The sequence below is a fragment of the Coturnix japonica genome, chromosome 1 (genome assembly GCF_054131305.1).
Source record: "Coturnix japonica strain WE chromosome 1, WE-NBRP24, whole genome shotgun sequence".
Classification (NCBI taxonomy): Eukaryota; Metazoa; Chordata; class Aves; order Galliformes; family Phasianidae; genus Coturnix; species Coturnix japonica.
In genome coordinates this window covers 50355743-50383625 of record NC_140663.1, presented here as the reverse complement: position 1 = coordinate 50383625, position 27883 = coordinate 50355743, and the positions used below count along the sequence as shown (strand labels likewise).

Below are 27883 nucleotides of genomic sequence, written 5' to 3'. Positions count from 1 at the left end.
TTTGTTCTATTGATCCAATTATTTGGAGCAGGCAAGATTTTTACAATTATGAACATGCTTTACTGAAGTAACATTCAACCCCTGTTTGTATTCAATACTTGGGAGCACTGGTTTAATATTACTTCTTATTAATAAAAACTAATTAACACTTGTTTTTCATGTAACTCTTCTGTGGAGCCACTGACCGTGAATGAAGCTTGGATCATGTTCAAACTGAGGAGGAGGGTGGAGGAGGCAAATGTATACATCTGAGTAGAAATGAGTTACTGTTTCCTCCTGCTTAAAGAGTTGATAGAGGCATCTGGATGTGTTCACCTGGATGTGTTCACCTAATGTAGCTTCCTTCCCCATATCCTCCTGCTCCGAAAAAACATCCTTCATAGTCTGACAAAGAAGGGACACTGTTAGAGTAACTGTACAATAAAACGGTGACAGAAAGGCTCCCTGCTTCCTTGTCACAAACCAGAGTTCTTTCCTGGCTAGCACATGGCTAAAACCACCTAATTAATTCTCTCAGACTTGTGTGTTGCCCGCTCTTCAGGGTCAGAGGCATGCCCTGCATTTCTCTTGCCCTCGCAATAAGTACTGGAGAGCTGGTACATGCAGAGGCATTCCATTGTCCTACTTTGATGGCTCACAGCCCCATGGAAGTTCAGCCTTGATGTTCGTCAGTTCTCTTTAAATCACCTCAGATAAAAGTCAGTCTAAGCGAATGGGAGAATTTATTTACAGAAACCAAAATAAGCCATTCATTTACAAAGGCGACAGAAAAGAGAGTGCATTCAATCTACTTAACCGGCACTGAAACCTAGAATGCATTTTTGCCTTTCCCTGTACCCAGCTAACAGGCAGTAGCAATTATCTTCGGCTCTACCATCAAGCACTCAGTTTGAGCGCTAACTTCTCAGTGCATTTTTTTTCCTTTCCATTTTCTGGAAATATCAATATCCAAACCTGAAGCACTCATCCGCTTGCTTCACTGAACCATACATGAGCTTTCTTCATTAAGGAATATAAAGATTATCCTCTTCTTGAGGAGACCTGCTCAGGACCTCGTGTTCAGACCTCTTCACAAAGCCTTTCCCTACAATGAAACTGGAATTTCATATAAACATGTACCTTAACAACCACATCTTTTTTGTAAATGTATGCACAGTGAGTGATGCTGTGCTATTGCACTGTCTCGCTGTATACTATTGTCCCATTAATAGTAATACTTCACTCAATATAGTGTATGCACATTCTCTAGCAGGTAAAGAGAAGTGTATGAACATGGCCTGTTTCATGGCATGTATGAATTGAAATTAGACAGATCCTCTCCTTGCTTATGTTTTCTGCCCTACTTTCAATGAAGGCCTCTCTTTTTAATGAGGTAAGAAAATAAGCATACAAGCCAAACTTGTAAAGAAGGGAATGGGGAGCAAATGAAGGACTAAGACTGAAAAAAAAGAGATGGAAATAGGGACAAGGATGATTGCTGAAAGCCAAAAAAGCAGGTGTAAGTCGAGGATCTCTATAAATCTAGGCAGTCATTCAGCTAATTAGAGCTGTGGAAAGCTCTAAGTCGCACACAGAGCCAGAATTCCCGTGCACCTGCCAGCACTCATAACATACCTATCACTCCCGTGTCACACACGTATGATTTTGTAAGTTGTCTGCTTTGTCTTCTTAATTCCTGCTGACCACCTGCTTCTCCACAGTGTTTTACATGTAGCGACAAATTGCTCAGTGTCTACATCTGCTCACCTCCCAGATGGTCACATACAAATAAAGGCTTAATAGCACAATCCCGTAGAGCAGGGAGCTCAGCGGGGTGGGAGAGGACTCAGGAAAGCATGTATGCCCAAAAAAGTGATGCAAAATCCTGGAGGGAAGAGGGAAATAGAAAGTGTCTCAGTCCAAGCTTGTGGTGCAGCTTATTTTATAAAGTGCAGTCGCATTAGGCAAAGATTCAGTGGAAATGGATTGTGGAAGACAAGGGCAAATAGTCTGGAGGGCTGCTGTTCTTTTACTACTTAGTAAAAGACTGGTTTAACTCACAAAGCGATTCTCAGTTTCTTGTCAGTGTCATTTTATTTTTCCTAGCAATGCCTCATGTCTTTAGCCCCAAATATTCATATAAAGGGTCTAGTTTTAAACAAATGTAGTCGTCTCCTCGTTTCTCCCTTCAGAAGTACCAAGTATGATTATGAAGGTTCCTTTGAGACAATTCAGTGTGTTTGTTGAAATATCACTTAAAAGAAATGCAGAACTCTTGGGAAGCCAAGTTCTAATCTCCAAAGGAACCTGACATTGTCCTTGACCCCAGATTAAAGGGCAAGTTTACAGCCACAGGTTTCCTTCTAGAAATGTTCAAATACCCAACTGTTGGCCTGAATTAGCAATAATAAACTGCTTGTACCAGGGTATTGTTTGAGCACACAGAAGAATTTTTCACGTCATTGAAACCCCATTCTGTGGGTTGCTGCAGGATAGCACACGGGATTGTCCAGCACAGCCTCCTCCGATCTGCAGTCAGGTAGAGATGGGAGAAGGATGTAGACTCTGTGACAACTTCTGTGCCCAAGAATACTTCTCAAATGAAAACAATGACTCAAAGAGGCCAGTAACTCAGATTGTCATCTACTTGAAAGAAACTAAGTTCCATCTAAACACCAGGAAGAATGTCTTTACTGTGTGAATGACAAAGCAATGGCAAAGATGCTGTAGAGTCCTCCTCTTTGGAGATCTTTAAAACCTCTAGACATTGTCCTGGGCACCCTGCTCCGAGTGGTTCTGATTGAAAAGAAGTTGAATCAGATGACCCGGGGGTCCTTACCAGTGTCAGCCAATTTCACATTAAGGATTGTCTTGCAATTTAGCCAGGTATGATTTCCTGTGTAGAAGGGCCCCTCAGTGTATTTTTAAATAGTACTTAAAATACCCAGTGTCCTTGTTCTGCAAAGGTTCTTTCAGTCATTTCAAGGGCTGCAGAAAAGATCAGACCCTTACATAGAAGCTTAATATATTAGTTGTTAAAACTACTATTATATCCACTCTGCAGAAGGAAAAAATTGAGTAGAATTCCTTTGTAAATTACTGCTCTTCTGCCCTTTTCTGATAAGCTCTTTGCATATGCCCTTATAATAAATGGTACAACTATCCTGTGCACAAATTAAGGCTCTACATATGTGAATTTATTTGAAAATCTCCTCTTTGAAGTGGCAACCTTAGGCTTAGGGAGAAATTCACACCTCTTTTCAGAAGAGCTCTCTCAGAGCTCTGAAATTGTCTCTCAGCAATGTGACATTTTAAACTTTCTTTCAGCAATTACTAAAGATTGTATAATTATTACTTTCAAACGCAAGTTTCAGTCTTAGTGTGTAAATATGTCTTTGGAAACCAGTAACTTACTTCAAGAGTCAGATATAGCTTTTCAGCTGGGATTTGAACATTTCTTCCTTAGTATCATTCTCTCTCGTTCTCCCAAAGATAAGTAGTCTGTTTCTCTAGGACAGATATAAATATATATATATACCTCCAAATATTGACTTCAAAGGTGTGAGTCTGCAGTCCGTCTAGTGAAGATAACCTGTCATGCATGTTTTCTGTGACTTAGTTGACACTGATTAGGTTTTGTACTCATCTTTCGCGGGATTTTGGCAGTTCTACACTTGAGAAAGCATCTAGCCTAAGGGCAGAAGAATGGGACTGTAGATCATATGCATTCTTAGACGAAGTGCTGCAGAGTATTTCAGACAGCAAGGATTAGTGTAACCAATATACTTTTATTGCAGAAATTGTGTGAATTCTTCGGAGAAAAGAGCCAGTCCAAAGCCATGCTCTCTGCCATCAATCTTAAACTTATTTTAAAGGCCACATCAGATAATTGTTTTGATATTCTTGCTTACCCAGATTCTTGGTATTGAAACGTGGTTGTTTTATTCTAAGCTTCTCACTTTGACTTTAACTACTTGCTTAACAGGGGTTCTCAAGAGCATTCACTTTAAATATCTATGTGAATTTATTTGGGATCTGACTATTACAGTTATTATAGTTATTTGTTACAGGTTGCTGTTCCAGACAGGATCACAGCCTCTATGTATCATGTGTGCTTTACATACCACAGAATCATTGAACTACTAAGGATCAAGGTTGAAAGGACCACTAAGATCATCTAGTCCTGCCACCAGTGGCCGCTCACTCTATGCAATGTTTATGTTTTTCTGGAACATCTCCTGAGATGGTGACTCCACCACTTCCCTTGGCAGCGTGTGTCACTACAGCACCGCTCCTTCTGGGAAGAAATTGTTCCTAATATTCAACCTGAACCTTCCCTGGTGCAACTTGAGACATCCCCTCTTGTCTTATCACTGTTACCTGGGAAGAAGAGGCTGATCCCCACCTCAGCACAACCTCCTTTCAGGTCATTGTGGAGACTGATAAGATCTCCCCTGAGCCTTTTCTTCTCAGACTGAATAGTCCCATTTCCCTCAGCTGCTCCCCATCACACTTGTGTTCCAGACCCCTCACAGCTCTGCAGCCCTTCTATGGACACGCTCCAGGGCCTCCATGTCTTTCTAGCAGTGAGGGGCCCAGAACTGAACACAGCACTGGAGGTGCAGCCTCACCAGTGCTGAGTAGAGAGGGATGGTCACCTCCCTGGTCCTGCTGGCTGCACTAATGCTGGTATAAGACAGGATGCCTTTGGCCTTCTTGGCCACCTGGCAATATATGAATAGCAAGAAACAATCTTTGTGCTCTACTTAGTCTTAGGTGACCATTCTCCTATCTGCCCAGTTCCCTTAGGCCATCACTGTACATGAGACAGAGATGAGGCCCACAAGTGAGACCTGAACAGTCTCTGTAGTTAAGTGTTGAGAACCCTTCATTAAATGGAATTCCATGTCTAAGTATGTGCAGTATCTCAGAGGCTTTATTGAGAAGTGATGACCTACCACAATATGTTAGTCTCACAATCCAGACGGCTAATACAATGAATGTTTTAATTACGCTTAGACAGTACAGCAGGATAGAAATTAACTGGTGTATTCCAAATAACTCTACCTGTAGATTAAATCATCCAGAGAATATAAACTACAATTAGTGTTGATCTCTGAAAATTAGTCTTCTGTGGAATGCTGAATAAGACATAAAGGCAGAATCACCTTCCTTCATTACCAAGGCATCCAAAAAGGAGAAATAACAAGCTTGAGAGAAAGACTGCGATTCCTATATTCATATTTTGCATGAGGAAGAACATGCAATCGGTGTTTGCTTTGTGTCAGGAGCTCAAACATTGATAAAAATCCATACATATATCACAAATACCAGAAAAGGTCAACAGTGATTTTGGTGCAGGATCAAGTGCCCACAGCTGAGGAAGGATTGGCATGTTGTCAATCCCAAACCTAGAATTCTTAACCACTCAGCAAGGGAGTGCTCTGGCATATTGCACTGCAGAATGCCTGAGGTAACAGTCTACATTCAGGTTAGTTCTGAGGTTCTTTGGGAAAACGAGCAAATGAAAAAATCACACCCACCCCAAAATGTGCCAGTAGGTGCGTAGGTGGTTCAGTAGTGACGATACTATAAGAACTGTTACATGTAAGGTTTTAGTATGACATACATGCATGACTTTTAATTTGTGTTTGAATTTGGTGTGCCAGAAAGTGAGATGCTGGTAGCACCAGTGAGAGTCAGGCAGAGCCAGCATGTGCTGTCTAAATGTGCATGAATTTGGCTCTACCAGTGAAGCCCTGTGTTAATAAACTGTGCCTGTCACAGTCCTAGGTTCTTCTGCAAGGATTACACTTTTTATAGGTATTCTGGTCTTGTGATGATATAAAATACTCTATTGCTGCCAAGATTAAAATTGAAATTTCATTGTCACCTATGGCTGAAGCTGGGATTTGAACCCCAAAGTTTTTTCCAAGCAGGTTCCGTAGTTCAGTCTCTCCGTTTACAATCAGTAAGTCATTAAAGCTTCCACAGATGGTTCTGAGACAGAATCTCTGCAGGCTGACATACTGCTTGTGTTAAACCCTGCAGTGATCTTTCTGTATCTTCTGGTCAGTACAATAGCCTTTCTTTTCTAACTGTTCAAGAGGAAAGCATTAGCAACGTACACGTTAGCATGTGAAGAAATAACACAGTATGAGTCAGTCTTTTTGTGAGGGAAACAGGATCACATTGTAGCAGAGTGCATTAATAAAATTGTCAGGCAGCTATTAAAATAGCTTAAAATCATCTGAAATTTTATAGGTGTCTAAAAAGGCCGAATGGCACTTGTCTTCACCCATAAAAGGAACATCTGTTAGTTTCTGAAAGACTTGTATAAGTGTTTAATGGTTAGACTACAGTGCGTAGCTCATCCTAGGGTTATTCCACAAATGCAATACATTTTCTCTTTGAAAAGGTCCCTGTGGAGACTCTGTCTGCTTAAGATTTTCTTTTCCTGATTCGTGTTGTTTTCTTCTTTTTTGCTGCAGAAGCTTTGAAGTTTCATTGAGAAAGAATCCTTCTTGTTAGCTATAGCTGATAGAAGTGCTGGGGTGTGTTGTCCTCTCTCTCGTGATGCAATTGTATCACTGGCGTGTGAAACTACAGCGCTGAACACTGAATTATAATTTATCTTGGTGAAGAGTCAAAGAAATTAAACATGTAGGATATTAGGGGAAAAAAAAGCAAGTTTTTAACCATAATTGGATATTTAACTTTGCTGATAAACAGGAGGGAATCAGGCAAAGGGGTGGCATTTCATCTAGCTGTAGGTGTTCCTGCTCATTGCAGGGAAGCTTGACTATATGACCTTTAAGGGAATCCCTTCCAAATCAAATGATTCTATGATGTGTTGATTCTGAGGGTCTAAGAAGAAAATCTTTCTTTCCACACTTGTCAGATAAGTTGTCAGTTTGGAAGACCTTTCTTTTTCCTGATAGCAGTTTGCTTTGCCATAATTTGCTGTTACTGAGGAAGGAGTCTGTAGGAAATTTGACCTCCATAAAAGAGCCCCAGTGGGGAGAGTTTATTATAAGAATCAGCATGCGCACAATCTAGTTTATGGGTTTGAATGTGGCAAGGGACATAATCAGAAACTTCAGATTATGAATTGCTGCCAAAATAGAATAGCTGCAGTTTCTGAAACATCTGTAGTTCTTTTTTAGCTGAATGGTTCTTTGTTTTCTGCTACCAGGCAGAAATATTCAGAGGTTAAGGGTCAAGAGTGTATAAAAATTGTGTGTAACTCATGGTAGGGGAAATTCTAAAATGAAGAAAAAAAGAGAAAAAAAAGTCGTGGATTCTTTATTTTTCCATTTTCGTTTCTAAGGGATACCCTTTGGTCATGTTTTCAGGTTGTTTCCTATGAGGGCTAGGGATGTTTTAATTAAAAAGGAAAGCTGGTACTCTTTTGTCATCCTTTGATTCCTCAACTGGAGCTTTCATAAGATAAACCACCACATGTTACAAGATTTGTAATAAAATCTTGTTGGCAGCACTGAAATCTGAGGGCTCTTTTCTACCTTCTCGGCATCAATCTACTGCTTTTTCTGCATTATTTCTCTCCATTTTTTGTTAAGCTGCCACTCATTCTTACGGCTGTCTTCTTCGGCTTAGATGCTATGATGTATCAAACACCCAAACTAAACATTGTATGACTCACCCAGTGTTAAAGAAAAAGAAATAAAAAAAACAGATTCTGTCTCCTCTGAACTCTTTCTTGGGGCTTAGAGAGACATTAATTCTATGAATCTCAAGTACTCCATCTGTGGAAAATAGACTTAGAGATTTCCAAATTGCCTTGCACATCTTTGTTAAGAGAAGGCTGAGCAGAGCAAGCCATCCTGGGAGCAGAGTGCTTGTCCCACATCAGGAGGCAGAAAATCTACCCTCTCCTGCAGTATTAAACTCATACATTTGGTGCCTTTGGCTCAACAGCTCACAACTTTAACTTTCTGTTCTTGTTGGAGGCTATTCAGAAAAGTGCATTCTCCACCCTCCCCTTTGGATGCTGCTCCCCTTGGCTGGAGCACACAAATCAAGTGTGTGCAGTGCTCTCCCTGGCAAGTCTCTGCTGCGTGCCATAGATGACAGTAAGGCAGAGCAAGTGTATGAGCAGGTAGTGAATATGGAGGGAGTTACAACGTATCTGTTATCCCAATTAAGAATTTGAAGTGTTGATTCACCTCTGCATGTATGAAGAAATGCCAAGCCAATGAGACGCACGAGTCCTTCACCTAAGAAATGAAGTTTACTTTACGGTTTGATAGTTATATTAGCAATACTGGAAAAAAAATAATATTTAATAGATAGGTTTGCATGCCTGAGGCCCTCATTCTAATTACATGCAATCTATCAAGCACATATGCTTTTCACTGTTCTGTGACATGCATTGTAATAACATGATATTCTGTTTTCTCCTTCCTGAACCAGGCATATACTCTGAGCTTACCTTGTTCTGCATAAGCAGTCTGGAGTTTTAAGGACCTAAGGCCCCATTTCCAATTACAAAGCTCTCATCTGAGGTTTCACTTTCTTAGTTTCCTGCTACAAATCATGACTGTAATGCAGGCAGCACAAAGATTTGCATACAGTTTTGTAGGGAGTTTGTCTCACAGGCTCAAGCTGGAAGGTAGAATGTATTGCCCCTCAGTGTTATGACTGTCCCATTAACAGAGTGAGTGTGTGGTATTGCTGTTTGCACAACCAGGAAAGAGGGAAAAGAGCATACAAAACTGAATTTGTTTATTGCGTAGTTGAACTAAGGCAGCCTACAAATGCACCATGTACAGAAACATTGGCAGTTTCAAGGAAAATCATTAATCAATGCAATATTGGGGAAATAGTAGACACCTCAGAAGTTAACCCTTTTTTAGGCAGTTTAGAGAATCAGAGTCATCTGAACCCCTTATTTTAACCCCCAAACAAAATAAGTAGGTATGTCTTCTAAGGCCCACTTCACTCTGCATCACCCACTGTCTTTTTATTTAAATCTCAAGCTTGCTCTACTCCATACTCTTTGCACTAATCTCTAGTTTACATTCAGCGTGGGCCAAGCAGTTCAATTAAATGAGGGAGTTTTTGTTCCTCTGACACTTTCCTCCAAGTAAATCATTTCTGTGCTTTGGGATAGTGCTAAAACCAAAGATTTTTGTTCTTACCCTTGCAGAAACATACTAAAAGGTGCTTGATAAGCTGAGAGTAAAACTCAGAGACCAATCATGTCCATAGCTTCTCTGTATTTTTATTATGTTTCCCAATTTTAGTTGTAACAAAATTTATAGTTTGGGCTTAAGTTTCATGTATGGTGCATCTGTAAAACTCTTATGTTCGTGTTGGGAAACGTGGTGATTTTTCTTTCTACTTAGCAACAGGGGAAGCTGTCAAATTTATGCTATTCAGTTGTACCAAGAGAATTTCTGGATGGGTGTACATGTGGAAGTGTAGCTAGGAACATTCTGTAACATTCAATGGTACTATTGACAAATAAGCCAGACTGTGAACCATACAAAAGCTGAGGACCAGCACATACTTACTACTTCTCCCCTGCTGAGAGACTGGTACCTTTGAGCAAGATTGGAGCCCTATTGTAATATGGGTTATCATAATAATTTTCTCCTACATCCTTGGCCTTGGCCTACTCCGTGCTTCCATTCTTCTAACAACAGGAACTGCGAGCCAGTTTGTGCTCACCTACTGAAATGTACAGCCCCCCCCTCCCCCAAAACTGGCTGAGAGTCCCCTCAACTTCATTAATTCATGATATTACCATATCTTCCTGAAAATGGTCATATTTAAAGACAGTAATAATATTCTGGCGTGCTTCAGGATACGATTATTGTAGGTGCCTAGTGGCATCTGTAGGACTGTCAACAGGCTTTTTGCCAGCCTACTTCAGAGACAGGTTGGTGCCAGTTTTTACTGTATTTGGAGATTCAGGTGCTTTCCCGCACTGCTAAGAAATGATGACATGAATATTGTTACACTGGTATCCTAAAATCCTGTGAAAGCAGGTCTCAGCTCATATAAACTGGCTTTATAAAACATCAGAGTGAAGTGAATGATTCTGACTTACATCAGTAAAGGATTCTAGCTCCTGTATTGCCTGATTTGCTTAAACTTTAGAGCTGACTTTATAGGCTTAAAAAACAAACAAACAAACAAACAAAAAAAACACAAAAAACACCTGGAATAATCAGGGGAGCATTCTTTAAATATGTACTTCATTCAACTTTAGACCCCTGTTATGGGTCACAAGTAAAAAGAGCTGGGTGACCTCAGCCAGGTCTGATGTGTATGAAGGTTGAAGTGAGTAAGCAGTGAAGTAAAAGGACATACTACTGAGTATGAGTTTTATGGCAACGTAGAGGAAACAGGGGGTGATGTTTGCATAGTGTTGGTAAAATTATCATGATCACGTTGTTCTTTGAAATGTAAAAATGGAAGTGGATATAACTGGTAAGTAAACAAGAAAATAGCATGGAGATGAAAAGTGGGAGTGGATATAAAGGATAATGAGCAGGAAGAAAACACAGAAAAAGAGAAAAGTGAAAACACATCCCAAGTTAGTCAAGATAGTTTATCTTGAAATTTCCATGGGATTAGCTTGAAACATCGTATATCACAGTACATGTCTGCGAAGCTATAGAGAAATAAGTATATGTATCTAGAAACTTCTTGCATTTCCTTGGCAGCAAGATCTGACTATATGAAGAATCTTGCCAGGGAGATAATGAACTATTCATTTTGATGGCATTTACGTCAGTGCAATTTGGGTCTAACCCTCCTGTGAGATGGGTGCTGCAGGTATCACACCAACTTGGTTGAGATCATCAACTGGTCCTACTGTCCTTGTTAATATACTTCTGTTTGTTTTGCTTTATGGTTCAGGAGCTCTTCTTGTGGATTAACGCTTTCAGTTCTGGCTTATAGAAGAAAGTGGTTAAAAGTTTCTGCAAATCCACTGCTATGGAGCCAAGTGGTTTTCTTTTTCCAAAAGGGCTTTGTTCACAATAACGCCCAATCTAGTGTCTGTGTGGGGCAGGAGGGCTGAGAGTGATCAGTAAAATTGAGAACAGCAGTAATGAAGTCCCATTCCATGATTTTTTTTTGCTTTGGTTTTATGCTATTGCTTTTAAAGGTTTAGTTGCTATAACAACCCAAAGCAATCCTGTATTACCATAGAAACATGCTGTTGTGGGTGGCAGTTTTTATGAGAATCTTTTTTTTTTTCCTCTCTCCTCTTCACACATTGTCTTTAACACTGGCCTTTTTGCTGATATATCACAGTACACTACAGGGGTTCCATAAAGTGTCGGAATTATGTAATAAACAACAACAAAAAAGTGAAGCAAATACTTAAATCCAAGAGGAAAGACTGATTGTGTGGGAATAAAGGAAAAAGTAACAGTAAATTCATTTTTCTTAACTTGGAAGTCAAAAAGAAATTGAGCTTAGTTCAGGGCTGGGTAATCAGTCTGCATGAGTAAATACTGAGGCAAAAACATAGCAAGAGAGGAAGTAAGAATATGCACCAGGGACTTAGTATAAAAACAGCTTGTCGTGACAGTTGTAGTTATCAAAAGACTGGGCTACTTTAATGTGCTCTGCATGGGGCTGCTCCTTGAGACTCTTCAGAGGCTGAAGTGAGAACTGCCGAACGAGGCAGCCCTCTTATAAAGCACTGCTTCATGCTGAGAGTCGGTTCTAGCAGCATACTGATAGTCTGCTGGTTTCGGATGTTGGTCCTGACCTGTCAAGCCCTAAATTGTTTGGGATCCCTCTATGTCAAGGACTTTCCCTTTCTCTGTGTGAGACCTTCTAACAGCTGTGCTCTGCAAAATATCCTGGGTTAATAAAGGTTGGTAATGGAGATTCCAAAAGTCTGCGTCCCCATCTACCCTATTACTTGGCTTTCCTAGAGCAGGAGACCACTGGAGCACATCAGCACTCTTAATTGATAGATTACTGTGTATATTTCTTATCAGACTTCAAATTGAAGTCATGGAGCAGTTGTAGACTATATACCTTGTCCTGGCAAAGTGCTGCTGAAAGGAAATGGTTACAGATTCATGGTTTTTTTAGGAGTCACACAACTTGTTTGGGAAGAGGGTTAAGAAGCATAGACAGACAGCAGTAGGGATTGTTACTGATCGGTGTTGCTATGGAAAGGCATGACTCTATCAGTTCTCTCTAATCTGTTGCATCCATTATGAGAGAACTTTTCCTGCCTGATAGTTACATTTTAAATACCATTGAAGTTTCCTTCTGGGATCTTGCAGGAGTCCCCCTTGCCAAGGGCAATCAGGCAGCAAGGAGTGCCATGAAGTTCAGAAGTGTTTTATGGTTACTGAGCCCTGTACAATCCTGGACAAGTCTGCTATTGCTCTTAAATGGCCTTCAGTTCTCCAGGTTCAGTCCTGAGTTTCTCATCCCTGCTGGAGACTTCTGATTAGTGGGAAACAAGGTTTCTTTCCCACTTTCTGAATATCTCCCTCAAACCTTTTCAGAGACATGGCATGCTAAGATGCTCCGTATCCTTCAGTTTATGGTACTGGAAATCCCCTCTATGATCTTGAAGTTTTCACATGAGAAAATTTCTGTGCAATATAACAAAGATATATATAGTTGGACATAACTCTCTTCTTCCTCTTCAACTCCTTTCTCAAGTCAAGAAGTTTCCAATAATAAGTCAAAGGTTATTGTTAAGTATTGTAAACTTTCTTCTTTCCCTTTACATCATGATGACATTTTGACTTCTACCCCATGAAAAAGTTGTAGCCAAACTTCAGAGAGACTTTTGTATTGCCTTGAAATTAGTTCCTGTTGCTATGTAATTACTGAAGGCTGACCACCATGCAGTGTGATTTCTACTCATTAATCTTACTAACTAGCTATATTCAGTACAAATCCATTCTCTGAATGGTCCTTCCACTTCTAATTTGAAACGGCTGCCACAGCTGCTTCTTTATGTCAGCCTTCCTGTAAACTCTATAGTTGGTAGTTTAGTTTTATGGCTGAATTAGAAGATATTTATTTTCTTAAGAGCTGAACTGCACACAGGTGCTCAAAGCTGCCATCTTTTCCACTTGTTTAATAATGAGGAAACTCACTGTTGAGCAAGGTACATGCATGAGTGGGTTCTTGAAGAACAATAATGTCAAATTGAATGACATAACCTGAACTTTTCAAAATTGCTGGCTACTTACCTTCTACAGTACTAATGCTAAGGCAGCTGTTACCCCTTATATAAGCTTCATTTTTAGTGGAGACCTAGACTGAAAAATAATCTTTTCCAGTTTCAGGACTGATTTTTTTTCCTATATTGCTTGACAGAGATTGATGTATGAGGCCAGCACAAGTAAAGAAGCAAGATTGCTGTCCTAAAATCATCTCAGGGTTAGATCTAGATCTGGAATATGTATCTGTGCAGATGGAGAGTTTGCGGAGTTTTCCATTTAAAGTGAAGCAAAGATGAGGAGTAGTCGCAGGTGCAAAAAGCTCTCTTGTAGCCCTGCAACAAAGGAGAAGTTGTCCTAACCCATTGTATTCATCTGTGAGTTTCAGTACGCAGGCAGTACAGAACACATAACCAGCATGAGCTTGACCTATACAGTACACTCAGTACCATTTAAGTGTGGGCGATGAACACTTCACTTGGATATCAGCATACTTCAGTAGTTCTTCATGTGCTTCAGAGCTGCATTATCATTACATATATAACAGCAATATTAGAGCTACTTCACTGTTCACCTTTCTTACAGTCTACAGTCCTTTTTCTATCTTCCCATTGCCACGTGTTTTCTGAGGAGAATTGAAAACATTAACAGCAAGCACCTGAGGTACACCTGGAGTTCCTTGCTGGGAAACACATTCTGAACTGGGGAGGCACACTTCACCACACGGATAGCCAGGTCTGTCCTTAACCTTACCCTAAAATGCACCAAAATTAAGAGGTGCAGAGATCTGCTGATTCAGAAATAGAGTAAATATGGAACTAGAGACCTTGGTACGGGATTAGAATGTCATAGCCATGTAGTACTAAGTGCTTTGCTGGTACAATTTCACCAGTTCATTTTTGTTCTGTAATGTTAATGGGTGAACTCTATTCTGAGAAACCTTACTCTGGATCAGGTGCCATCTGTCTTTCCATAGTAAGCTTAAAGTCAGCATAAACTGCAAGTCATGTGCTATGGTTAATGCAATAGAAATGTCATTCTGTGCCCACATTTGATTGTGTATCAGATTTGCTCTGCTGGGTGACTCAATCACGAACAGGTCCTGTATACTAATGAACATGGAGCCATCTCTGGAGCAAGGCTTGGACGAACTTGGTTGAAATATATTGCTCTAGGGTACCTTCCTGTTTAACTGACTCTCACATTGAAGGCTGATGGGACTGCTAATTTCTCGGGCTGAAGCTTGAAAGGCAGAGTCTAAAGTGGAAGAAATTTGATTTTAGTGATCCCAAGCTCTGATTAGTCTTAATTTATCCCCTGGTAGAAGAGTAAGATGTTTAATCATTTCACTAACAATATGTAAGGTCTCCAGGTTGTCAAAATTAAGAACGAAAGATTGGGTTAGAAATCTCTGGAAAGCGTGTGGAGACCTAGAGATCACCTTTCATTATTTTGATCCTCTTGTGACCAGTGCTTGAAAAAGCAATGATAAACTCTGAAGGAAGTTGCAGCTGAAGTTCAAAGCAGAGACAGGAGAGCTGTAATTTAAGGCTGAGGGCTTTGGAAAATAAATTTTTTAAAAAAGCAGAGCCACGCTTACATGTCCACCTCTGCGAAAATGCACTGAGGATATACTTCTTAAGGCATCCAAAACAGCTAGTACTTTTTGTTCTTCTCTCCAAAGACTGCCTCTGTCTAGCCTAGCTGTCAGGCAAAACACGACCTTGCTCCCACAGTGTTGTAGCTCTGATGTGTTGTTCATAGTGAGTCCACTGCAAAAGGACAAAGAGGAGGCACGCACTTCCAGAGGAATCAGCATAAACTACTATCCCTATTGCATTATTAGCCTGAAGCACCTTTATCAATTACCAATACCCCTTTCCTGCCTTGCAAGTGGGATTAGGATATATTGAAAGCAATTGAATATCATCCAGCAATTGCCACGAGTGAAGTTGTAAGTAATTAGTACTAATGATACTTATGAGAGAAAGCAGGTGTGGTTGAATTGCACCTTTCCCTTTTAGACACAGAAAATATGCAAACTGAAAACAGTTGTTTAATTACGTGTTGGGGTTGTTGGGGAGTTTTCTTCATGTATTTTCATGCTGTTCTTGAGGAAGTACACTGAGATGGCAGAATGCTGTAATCATTCCCCTTGAGTTTTAAAGTAGTTGTGTAGATGTGCCCAAAAATACCATTTTCCCCACCACAGGATCTTGCAAGAATATGGTGCATTTTTTTCACTAAAAACTCAGTGTTACCAATGGAGGTCTCAAGGGAGACCCTTGTGAGATTAGGCCAAGCTCTTTGCCTCATTTAACGCAGGCTGAATCCAGAGTAACTCCATTATTTCCATTTAAGTTGTCATTGGATTTCTATTGGTGAAAATGAGATGAGAACTCAGGTTTTAATTAGAAAACAGTTCGTATGTTTCACATACTATATTTTTTCTCTCTAAAACAGTAGGATTTAGTGAGCAGCAGCAGTCTTCCAGAAATAATCTTGCTGTCAGTGCTCCACATAAAGCCAGGAAAACAGTTGATCCAGATACGAGGTTTTTTCTGGAAAATGAAACCCTGTGAAACTCTGTTAACATTTGAGGGAAAAAAAAAATAATAATAATGAGGCAAACTTATGGAAAATATCAAACACAGATAAATCTGGTGATAAAGGGAAAATGGGATAGATTTGATTTAGCTCAGCATAGAATAGGATTTGTCTGTCTATGCCTGAACTCCAGTTTCAGGGTTTCCTTTCTTTATTTCATACACTGTAACCCATGTGTTAAAGGCACGGCACAGTTCTTGCAAGTGGGTTTTTCTGTATCAATGGCTATTGATGATTCCTCACTTGACAGACTGATGTGATGCCTTGTGAATCACAAGGAGGTTCGCCTACGGGGTGGCAAGAGTAAGAGCTGGATTTTTCTGGCTGTACACAGCTGTCAGACGTGAGTTTCAGAGATTCAGTATGGTGTAACTGTCAGCACATAGCTTCCTTGTGAGGAGACCAGAGCTTTTTCTCTCCACAGTCCCAGCAAGACTCAGCATTAGAGCAAGGAGGGTTAACTCAAGCTGGGGACTCAGTGCCAGGGACCCTCACAAGTGCAGTGAGAATCAGAGTCATGTCTCTCAGGTCAGTGAAAGGCGTAACAAATTGTAGCTCTTCATCCCCATTTTTTAGTGTAGTGTTTTCCACTCATTTCCATCCCATTCAGTATTTCTCTCTGTTTTGATTTATGTTCTTCAAGCTTTTTTTCTGGAATTATGTGTTGGGGTTTTTTTTTGTTATTTCCCTACTCTTGCTATTAGCCCTCTCAGTGTCTCTGTAGCATTTCTGGTCCTCAGTGGTGTGTGCAATAGCTCTCAGCTTAATGACACCTACACTGGAAACTCAGGGTGCTTTTTACCCTTCTTTCGCTGCTGGTAATGGACTGTTCATTCAGGCAGCTTCTGCTGAAGGGAATAGAGGAATTTTAACAGCCTGGTGTACCACAGGTCAGGATTTACGGACCTGGCCAGAACTCCAAATGAGAAGCATATACAGCATCTGCACACACTTTCTGTAGCTGTGAAATAACTGAAGGGTTCTATTTTTATTTTACATGCCTTTCCCCCATCCCCTCTCTTTTTATTTTAAGGTTTAGTCCTCTCCTCAAAATTTTCCTGAGTCATGGGTTATTATTTTCATAGCCAGTCCAGCCGTTCCATTATGAATGCTTCTGCTTTTATGCTGAGCATCACTGGAAAGAACATCTCTCTGACCCACCTCCACCGCTTGCTAAGTCAACTGCCTTTGAAGTACCTGTAATAAACTTCCTCTGATGGTAAAAAGAAAAGCCTCATTAGTTCCAGCCCTTATTTGGGATGCACCTCTAAGCCATGCTCGTTCTGCTTCTTTCTTTTTAATGTTTAATTACTGATACACTGTACCTGACTCATGCAGACCTGTGTTGGGATTTTTCCTGCATTTCTACCACCTCACTTAACTCCTTGCTTACAGCCTGGGTCACATTTACATTACAGTCTGTAAAATGTCTAGCAGAAAATGTAGCAAAGGAATCCCCAGTGCAGTAAGCTGTGGTGGCTGAGAGAGGCAGGAATTCGTCCTATTCAATAGTAGGCTTGCAGAAGGAAAAAGGCGACATAGCTCCAAAAATGCGTGTCTGCTGATGAGGAAATGTTCTGCCTGGTCTCCTGAAAAAGCTATACTGCAATGAAACTCATATAAAAACAATATCCAGGAGAGGGTAACTCTGTTGCTCTTCTCTCTTTTCCTGTTGTGTGACTTAAATGCTTTTGTGTTCCAGCCTCATTTAATCTGATCTCTGTATGCTTTTCACTTCGCCCACACGGGGAATTTACTTTTAGTCTGGTTCTTAGTACTTGATTTTACCTAACTGTACTCTAATTAAAGTGGAGTGCAGTTTGTTTTTGTTTATAATCAAAGAGCTGTTTCAAATGCCTGTCTGGGTTTGCCTAGTGCTCTGCTGCTGGTTGGAATTTGGGCATATCCTTACAGCATGTAGGTACTTCTTATGTGGAAAACAGAAATGATATTTACAGGCACTTATCTTAGTCTCTTGCAGCATTTTCTGGTTTTTGTTAGACAGAAGGCAAACAGTAGTAGTTGATTTAATTTAACCAGTTGACAGAAACAACATTCTAGTAGCAAAGAGGTTAGAAGATACTCTTTGTTTTGTTCTCTTTAGTTGAGTGGTTTTGGTTTGTGTGAGGCTTTGTTTTGTCTTTGTGGGTTTTTTTTACATGTCAGGTATCAGTATGTGACCAGTATCTCTATATCTTTATTGCATCCTGGCTGGCTACATGAGCTTTTGATGGCTACCCAAGAAATACTACTTTTGTTACAAAACCCTGGCACTCAGAAAGATATTTTCAGCTGAGCCTGAGAAAAGTAGCTGCAGCTTCTGCACACCAGAACCAAAAATCCTTAATGAGAAATAATATATGGAATTGAAATACTGAACCTGAGAGGTTAGCTCCTGAGACCCACACTGATGGGAATAGTTTACCATGATAAGACGCTCAAAGATCAGAAGATTGACATTAAAAATCATAATGTTAGGGGGGGAAAAAAGAAACTATATAGTTCTTGTTTGTGGTCTGGCTCTTCGTTACTGTTCCTCACTTTTCATATCTGTCACAAGAGCGAAAAGCTGCTTTTGGGGAAAAAAAAGAAGATACTTGTGGAATATGCAGTACTAATAAAGAACCTCAAGGTGTGGTGGGATTGCTGCTTCCTGGCCTCACAAAGGAAGGAGGATATTGGACTGTAGAAATATAATTAATTCTCAGGAATTTCATTTTTCAAATTTTCAGGAGTGTTTTCCAGTTCCTGCCATAAAGCACAACGTGTTCAAGAAATTTCACAGTAGGGCCAAAGTTCTTTGGCAGATATTGCAGGGACATTTTGATCCTCTAAGCCCTTCTCCATTTAGCAGGGCTCTAGTAAGAGCAGTAGGAACTGCAGATCTTAAAATAGCAACGAGGCAGCGATGAACAGCAAAAGCAATGTTATGGGTATAATGCCACAGTTTCCCCAATGAATAACAGGAATCCAAGAATTAATAAAACAGGGAATGACTTTTGTCTTTTAACTGGTAGTGTGTTGAAGGTCTCTGATACAAAATCCTACCTGGACACATATTTCATCAGGGCAGGAGTTTCAGTACATACGTGATTTAGTTTATATATGATTTTGGTATATGGAAATTGCAAGATAATGTATCGAACACATATCTTTGTGAACAGTATCATCTCAAAACCAGCGTAACTGTTGTTTAGCATAATTAAGCCTCTACCGCTGTTTATGAAAATATCTTCTTTCTCACTCTAGTGCTTCTTTCCTTTGTTTTTCATGCTGCATTGTAACCTCTATCAACAGATTTCTTTATTCATTCAGTAGAGTGTTTTATAAGTCTAAGCTGAGAGTTCAGCATGACCACAACTAAATGAAGGTAAGAAACAACCCTAGTTTTGCTTTGATCTTTTCAGAGTTTGTTGATCCAAATCGTCCACTAGGATTGGAGCAGACTGAGTGCTGTTATGTCCTTGCAGTTCTAGCATGTTCCCTCTTGCAGTTAATTATCATCAAGGGTTTTCTACTGATGATGGTGTCCTCTGTCTGCTGTTCAGCGAAGCCACTTAGCAAAACTGAAACTGTTCCCCAAGAAAAAAAGTATGCTCCCCTTTAAGCTTGTGTGCATTGGTATGTGGCAGCAGGCAAGATTAAACAGCTTGATGTGCCTGGTAGGTAAGTCTTGTTAACCTGCCAGCTGCCTAGCAGGAAATGAGTAACCTGCCGACTTTCCCTGGAAAGGGCCATGGGAAGCTACTGAGCAAAGCCAGAAGTCTAGCAATAAGAGGTGCATATTTAATACTGGTAGAGTCAGCAGTAGGTCTCAGGCCCTGGAAGGAAGGTCCTTTGCCTGATTTCCTGACAAATTCCTAAATAAAGATCCCTTACCAGACAGAAGGGGTTACTCTGGCCAGTGGTCAGCATTCATGCTGGTTCTCCTGAGGAGTTCTCTTACTTCTATTCTCTATCTCCTACACACTCTCTTTCCCCATCAGTAGCACAGGCCATATACACCTCAGTAAAAGGAGGAGAAGTGCCAAAGTAACTGGCTCTGGATTACTTCTCCCTTTTCCAGGTGCTAGAAATGAGTTAGAAAGAAGGACTCCATTACCAGCCTGCCAAGGCTGTAGCTCTTGGTTGAAGACAAGATTGTTTGATGATTAATGAAATGTGTTTAGCAGTCTCATTTGAGCTTTTAATGGTCTGTTATCCGCATTATGGCTTTAACATACACTTCAAGGTGATTGATAGCTTGCTCAGGACTAGGGAATAGGGTAAAGGGCTGCTTTGAGGTGTATGAAGTGAACTGAGGCAGAAGTGAAAATAGCTCAGTAGCTTCTGGAAGTACAGTTTGGCAGTACCTCAGGACAAGTGTGAAGTACCTTGGGATACATCTGTGGGGGCCAGCACAAGCACTTGTATTTTGAATAGTTAAACCACACTAGCAAAATACTTTGTTGGGCCTGTCTAATCTTGCTGAACATTCAACCATTCTTCTCTGCACCAACAGTAGGGTAAACACAGCTCCTTCTTGAATCAATCAATTTCTTAAGTTTAGTGGGAGGATTGCTGATATGAAGATTGGAATGTTATTTTGCCACTTGTTTTGCCAGCCGTGAGCCTGAAGGGAATATGTTGCAGGTGAGAGAACAACCTTCAGGAGTACCTAGTAAGCATCTACAATTTAAATTTAATGACCTTATTTAGCAGAGTGCTTAATCATAGGCTGAAGTGTAAAAGCTCATGAGTAGTCTCATTGACTCCAGCAAGGTTGAAATGATGATACACTGAGATGCAGCACTGAGATAGGGCTGATAATGTCTGAGCCTGTCCTGGCTAATAGATTTAGGGACAAGTGTTGGTCTCTTTCGTCCTCCTCACTGAGCAGTATCTGCCAAGTGTGGTCTTTCACAGTGTAGAGGAGATGTGATGTACTAACTTCCCATTAGCCCTTTGGTGCTTAAATTTAAGGCAGAGTTAAAGATCCTTGAGTTCAGCACTGAGAGAAAGGTGGAACAGTCAGCAAAATGTCACAGGTGACCATGATGAACTACTGCTCCCCACTGGCATGTGCTGTGGCAGATGATACATGCCTGAGGCAACAAAGTTCAGTGATTCCTAGTAAAAAAAAAGTTCTTGGTCACAACTCATAAATTCTTAACACTAATACAGTTTTGTAACTAAACTTGAGCAGGTGAAAAACATTTGTAGAAAGAGAATGAAAATAACTGGGAACCTCCAGCTTCCATAACACTGAGTTTGTATTGGCTCTCCTTAGCCCAGTTTCTGAGCTCTTGGGTGTCACCAATTATTAGCGTACTCTATGCTTATTTTGATCAACTTCCTTTTTGAACTTTAGGAATATGTCACCTCTGCGTCCATCAGAAAATGCACATATCAATTTCCTTGTCACCTCTCTACCTATTTGCTTCACATAAAAAATGTGGGCTTTGTCATCCATTTATTTATTTTCCTGGGACTGTAGCAGTTCATGAATTATTCTGATCATTTAATGCATCTTAGCCCTGCATTTTGTGGGTATCTTTTCTTGGTAGCAATAAATCTGTCAATTTAATTGCTTTCTCTTTAGCCTAAAACTTTTTCTCATTAAGTCGATGAGTAATCATCTTGTATTATTGAGGATACTAGGGTGGAAGAGTTGTTACTGGTTCTCTTTGAGTTCTTTTATTTAATAAAATGAACCATCTAAATAATAATCCCTCCCCACTGTTTCCTAAATGGTATTACTTCCTCTTAGGCATGTGGGAGTATCAGCCTGTTTGCTTTTTAATTAAAAGTAAGTTTTCAGCTACCTCTTTCATCATCAGAATTTTCTGTCACCTTGAAATGAAGGCTTTGGCATTGTCTTTTAAATTATTGAGCACTGGACGACTAGAGGAGTTCAGTTTAGAATATACATTAATCTTCTTAACTGCACTCATCAAACTGACTGTCCAGCCTGCTACAGTTTCAGCGTTCCTGTTTTCTGTCCCTCCTTTGTTTTTCCACCCACCCATTCATATAAAAAGTGAATATTATCTTTTAGCATGCTCACTGATTACTAGATTGTATATTTTTTTGTATCTTGGCATGTTTCCCAAGGTCACGTCTGACATTAATAAGTTGGTGTGGAGAGCTTTTCCTTTGCCACATGTCTAACAAAACTTGGAGTTGAAAGCAGCATTGCCAGGGGAGTTTTGTCAGACCCCCTGGGAAAATATTACATGCCTGTCTTTCTTTTTTTCTTCACTTCCAATTCTCTGATTTGCAGAAAAACTAAAAATTAACAGTTTGGGCAGAGCTGAACTAATTTGCAATCTTAACAGCTATTTAGACTGTCCTGTTGAAACAAGAATAAAGGTTAGTGATTTATGCTTGTTCCTTTTGTTGGCGTTTTGACAAACCTTGTTGCTCGTGAAGTAAGTTGTTATAAATCCATAGCATGGTGGAGAAGAGCAGATCTACTGGTGTGGAACAACAGAGATCTGGGCTCTGCTTCCAGGCTTTGCTGCAGACAGACACAAGCACCACAATGCCCTTGCTGTCCTTGACCTTGCTTGTGGCGATCAGATCTACCATTTCCTTTCTCCTTCCCGTTGTCCATCTTGGCTAATAATTACAGGTCAGGTATTTGTATAAAACCTAGCTCCACAGAGCACTGACTAAGCTGCCCCTATATAAATAAATTGTCTAGAAGAATAAGTATTTCCCACGCTGAGCCCTCATTACATTGGGAATTCACAGTTCCCTCTGATTTATCTTGCATGTAGTCTCAGTGGACTAATTGTACAAGATTTACCATGAATACATGAAGTTATAGCTGCCTGGTTTCATTGTCATTGCTCAGATGGTAGTGTTTGTTTTCCTGAATGATATCTGTCAGACACTTTAGAGGACGCATATTTTATTCTATAGGTTTTAACATTTAGTACCACAGAGGATTCTGGTTGTTTCTTCTCTTTTTTCTCAGAGGGCGGTGAGGCACTGGCACAGCTGCCCAGAGAAGCTGTGGGTGCCCCATCCTTGGAGTTGCTCAAGGGCAGGTTGGATGGGGCCCTGGGCAGCCTGAGCTGGGGGGTGGCAGTTCTCCCCATGGAAGGGGGGTAGAACTGGATGATCTTTAAGGTCCCCTTTAACCTAAGCCATTCTGCTGTTCTCACAAAGTACTGTTCCATGAAAACATAAAATGAGAAGTACTCTTGTAGCAAAACGGTGGCAATTTACACATCCTTCTATGCCATCCTGCTATTACCTCAGAATTGATGGTTGGATCACTTTGTGCCTGAGAAGTTGTTGGTTTTAAATTTGATTCCTTTTCTGAAGAACTGAACTTGGGCTGTTATGGATTAGAATTTGTAACGGCCAGTTTCCCCAGTGGCAAAGCACCTCCTACACAACCACATGCTTTTTGGAGCATGACTTGGCTGGAGGATTGCTTGCCAGAGGCCAGTTCTTGATCTGACAGCTTTCCTCACCAACTTGTCTGGAATGGGAAAGTGAGAGATTATTAATCAGCGATGAAGCCAACAGCCAGTGTTTTTATGAGAAAATACGTGAAACACTTATTTCTTCTGCAGCATTAATGTAATGAGCCACATTCTGACCTGCCAGAGTTTGGAATGTCTCCAGTTATTGTTGTAAAAGTACCTATACCTACTTATCCTATCTCTGTATTGTCTCCTTCAAGTCAGCTTGTGTGAGTGAAGGGCCTTCATTCCCTGTCACTGTGTCCACATCACTGAATCCATTTTATCAGGATCCACTGCAGCTTCCATTGCAGACATCCAGTAGCAGCATGTTAAGGGTATTTTATTCAGCTGTCCTTCAGAGCCAGTACTGCTGTGTTCTGGGTACTTGACAGTGCTGATACTCACTGAAGCACCCTTGACACGTAACATCTGAGTACACAAGTGTAGCAGAACGTATCCAATTTTAATCCAAGCCTATATACCTGTGGTATTTTCGTTGCTCAGGTTTGGTCAACAGTACAAACTGAAGTTGATAAATGTGAATAAAGCAGAGAAGAGAAAAAAATCCCTTGTGCAAATGGACAAGGACCAGAGATTTTGTAGTGTAAAGAAACCTTCGTGATCAAAGCTGCTGTGATGTGACTGTAAGGTGGCATATTCTATAGAACAGTCCAATACAAACCAAATTAAAAAAATCATTGAACTAAGTTACGTATCGAGCTAAGTATGAGTCATCCAAGAATTTGCTAACATGTCCTGAAAACCTCGGCTACTCACAGTACCCTTAAAAAGCTTTCCACGTGCTTCTACAGTTATCAGCTCCCAAGCAAATGTAATGATACCACTTTGTTGTTTTGTTTTTTCCTTAGGATCTTCTGTTAATTTCTAATTATCTTAACCAGAACAAGACTATGTAAAAGAGGGCTGGATTTTTTTTCACTTTCTTATCAAATATAACTCACTTACTAGTCTCATTCAGGAATGTGTCTCAATCTGTCACCATGGAAATCATTTGATGTCACAGATGTAAGACTGCAGGATCAGTTAATATGTCGGGCAGGTAGACCCAGACTAATTGCAAAGGAGAGAAATTAAATTTAACACACACATGTATTGACAGTAAGTAATGATGGGAGAGGAAATTAAGCAGTAGCTCATGATTGTTAAGTGGTCCAGAAGAAATGCATCAAACTTCTTACGAAAGCTGCCATAGGTATTTAAATCACTTTTGGATTATACTGGGAACATGTGCAGTGTCATATATCTTACAGTCTATTTAAGACCTCCACTCTATAATCCTTATGTAGAATTAAATTCAGTTCCATTAGTAGTTCCATAAGCTTATTTCTGTTATTTCCCCACAGGTACATTGATACAGTTGGAGACGTTTATTCTGTTAGCTTCCTTCGCATTCACAGCAAGTTACTGGCAGAGCATATCCAGAAATTATTAGAATTATTAAAACAAGCTTCTTTCTTTGTTAAATTTTAATCAGTGTTCATCTAGCTTCTGCTGCAGTGTGCACATATGCATGTATACAGCTCTATGATCCAAACAAAGCTCACCAAATTTGCTGAATATTAGGTGGTCTTTGCTGCACTTATATTCACATAGGCTTTCTATTTAATGACTGTTCAGATAGATAGAACATTTATTTTGTGTTTCTGCTGTTCTTGAGGACAAGTAGCACAAATGCCTTTTCCCAAACTGTAGAATTAGGAGATCATAATAATAGAAACGTCTTTGTTTTATTTGGCTTTTTTCCTTTTCATCTTCAAAAAGTTATTTATTTCACCTTCCATACATCAGAGGGAATAATAAAGTTTGTCTGAAGGCAGGTTTTCCCTCCTAGCTGTAATTCAAAGGGACTGTGTCAAGATTTGTTAGTCCTAAAAGTCAATCCGCAGTAGTTTGTTATTTGATAAATCTGTAATAATTTCAGTCAAAATAATTTTTCTGTTTTATTGGAATAAATGAAATTAAAAGAAAACCCCCAAAAGGATTGATTTGCTTTCTGCAATAAGATGTAGACATCCAGCATGAAAAACAGCAACACCCTTATCTTCTGAAGGGAGATACTAAGGATTTGCATTAATAACCACTTCAGTTCTTCCCCAGTGGGTTTTCTTTCAGCCAGAATACTAGTCCAAATACCAAGAAATAGCTTGAAGTCCTTCCATGCTAGTTGACAGTGGCTTGAAAATTAAGTCCAAATCCTTGCATTTTATCCACCAAGTAGATTATTTCATTCAGTTCTGCAGCCAAATGGAGGCAAATCAAGCTCACATGTTCATTTCTAAGAACAGTTAGCTAAACACAACTTCAAAAGATATTTTGGTAAAGCAAAGCAGTGCCTCCCGGAGAAACGAAACAGCTTGGCTATGACTTCAGATATTCTTCTTTCAGTTCATCAGACGCTTGGTTCTTCAGTCCTAGGCTAGCCTTGTCTCACTGTTACTGGCAATGGGCAGCAAGAGAGGTCAGTTCATTTGATACCTACCAACCTTAATAGAGCGTCTCTTTCTGTAGTGTTGCTTCTGGCGCTGCAGGACATAACTCTCAGAAGGAAAAGCTACGTCTTTAATTCATTTTTCTCCCTTTCTCATTTTAAGGGGTCAAAAGTTGCAGAATTTGTTCTATATACATCTTCTTTTCTTAAGTAGTGAGCCTTTGCTTGCTTCCTACTATTGTTTGTGTGAAACAAGAAATTGACATGTCTTTTTTTCACTCAGACTGCTAACGTTCAGTGAGGTGCCTGACAGCTTGAAGGAGAGTTTTTGTGGGTAAACCACTCAGACCTCCAAGGGACGCTGTCTTTCTGGCCTGGAAGCTGTCCTTGTTCCAGAAATACATTTGCATAACGTTGTTATCGTGTTGGGTGGGAGAGAGGAGAATGTATGCCAGGAGATAAATTTCAAGACATGTTGATTTATCCTAATGCTCTTGCCAGTGAGTCACTGCTGTTTTGATCATTCTGTTTTCAACTACGATCTCAATAATGGATTGTAAGAAGCAAATGGAAAGGAAGTGTGGTTTTTTTCATCTCTTGCACGATTTTAAAAATTATTTTCTTGTGTCATCCATACAAAGATGATTTAATTAAATACTTTAATCCAGACCACAAATAATTTATGTAGTGGTTCAGTGAGAGAAGCCCGGCACTGCCTTGTCGTAGAGCATTTACTTAATCCCGTCATACCTGTTTGATAATTACTCCCTCAGATCTGTCCTTCCGTGAGCTATAAAATTAGCTTAGAGGACTTGAAGAGAAAGAGGATGGGGAAATCCTTCAAATTAGTTAATATTTTATGACTCTTGTTGAGTCAGCCCTCATTCAGTCTTCCTGAGGGGTGAGCTTTCCCATCTGTTGTGAAATAACATTAACACTTCTCAGTTTCTAGAGCTGATCAAAATCTCATAATGATATAGTGACTATCTTTTCAAAGCAGACAGTGATCTCTTTTTAATGCCCGGGTGTCTTTAGTTGCATGTTACATAAATCTTCCTTCAGTGCATGCTTACTCACACATTCCTCTTCTTGAAGTGTTGATCTTATAAGCTTAAATGGGAAATTGTTTATTTTCCTTTCTTGGGAAGGCAGGAGCAGAGTTTGTCTTCACATGGTGATAACAAATGGAAGGTTTCCTCAAAATTTGATCTGTGCCACACAGTTTGTTTCCTTATGCAATTACTGTGCCAAGCCTAAGTGGCAGAGTAGGAGCTTTACAGTCACAAGGTCACATCTTACTCTAGAATAAATGAGCACTTCATGCATTGCAGAGGGGTGTTGTTCTTGTTTACTCTTTGTTTTAAATAAGTATGGATCATTGAGAATCATCTCTACATCTCTCATGCCAATTTATAACACGCTACTGACAGTCACTTTCTTACAGCATTTAACACAGAGAGAAAATCATACAAACCAGAAATAAAATAATCTTGTGAAAAAGAAGATAATTTCTCAAATCCCTGAGGACATGATAGGAAACAAGTGTAGGTCCAAGCTAAATGTAGCACTAATGAAGTGGGAAGTTAAGAAATGCCCCAGGGCAAGACTTAAGTTGCTCTAGCAGAAGGAGGATGGAAGTGGATAGATTAAAATAAAAGTTAGTTGTGATGCATTTAAAAAAATATCTGTACATAGATGATTTTACAAGAATTAGAGAAGCTATTCACATTATCATTTCTTTGTGCAGAGTAAGTCCTGGAGAGGTCTGTCTGTTTGGGACTACACAGCTGGATTTTATGAGTGGGTATGATGCTGGTGCACTTGAATGAGAGAGAATCCTAGAGAAAGATCAGTTGTGACTTTTAAAAGGGCAGAGGTGGAAGCTAGGGTGAAATAGTGAAGAGAGACTTTCAGAAGTCTACCAGGTTATACAATATGTCCTCAGTGCTAACAGGGGATTTATCTTTTTGAGAGTTTAGAACAGATTAGCTGCAGAAGTCCCATTTACTGGATGCTTTTGGAAGCATAAACTGATGTCCTGACAATTTTGCCCGGAGTGATTGAAGAAATTTTTGTCATCATCTTTTCATTACTTCTCCATGAGATGCATTAAAAGATTTTATGGGGACTTAAAGTCCTTCTCAGTCTCCGTCTCACCATTATTGAGCACCAATGAAGAGGGTTGCAGCTAATCCTGCTGGCTGCACTCT

General features: G+C 40.0%; 1 protein-coding gene across 5 annotated transcripts in view; it reads left to right on the top strand.

Moving 5' to 3' along the window:
- Nucleotides 1-27883, top strand: part of LARGE1 (LARGE xylosyl- and glucuronyltransferase 1) — a 278743-nt gene that overhangs the window by 165376 nt on the left and 85484 nt on the right. The window lies entirely within an intron of this gene.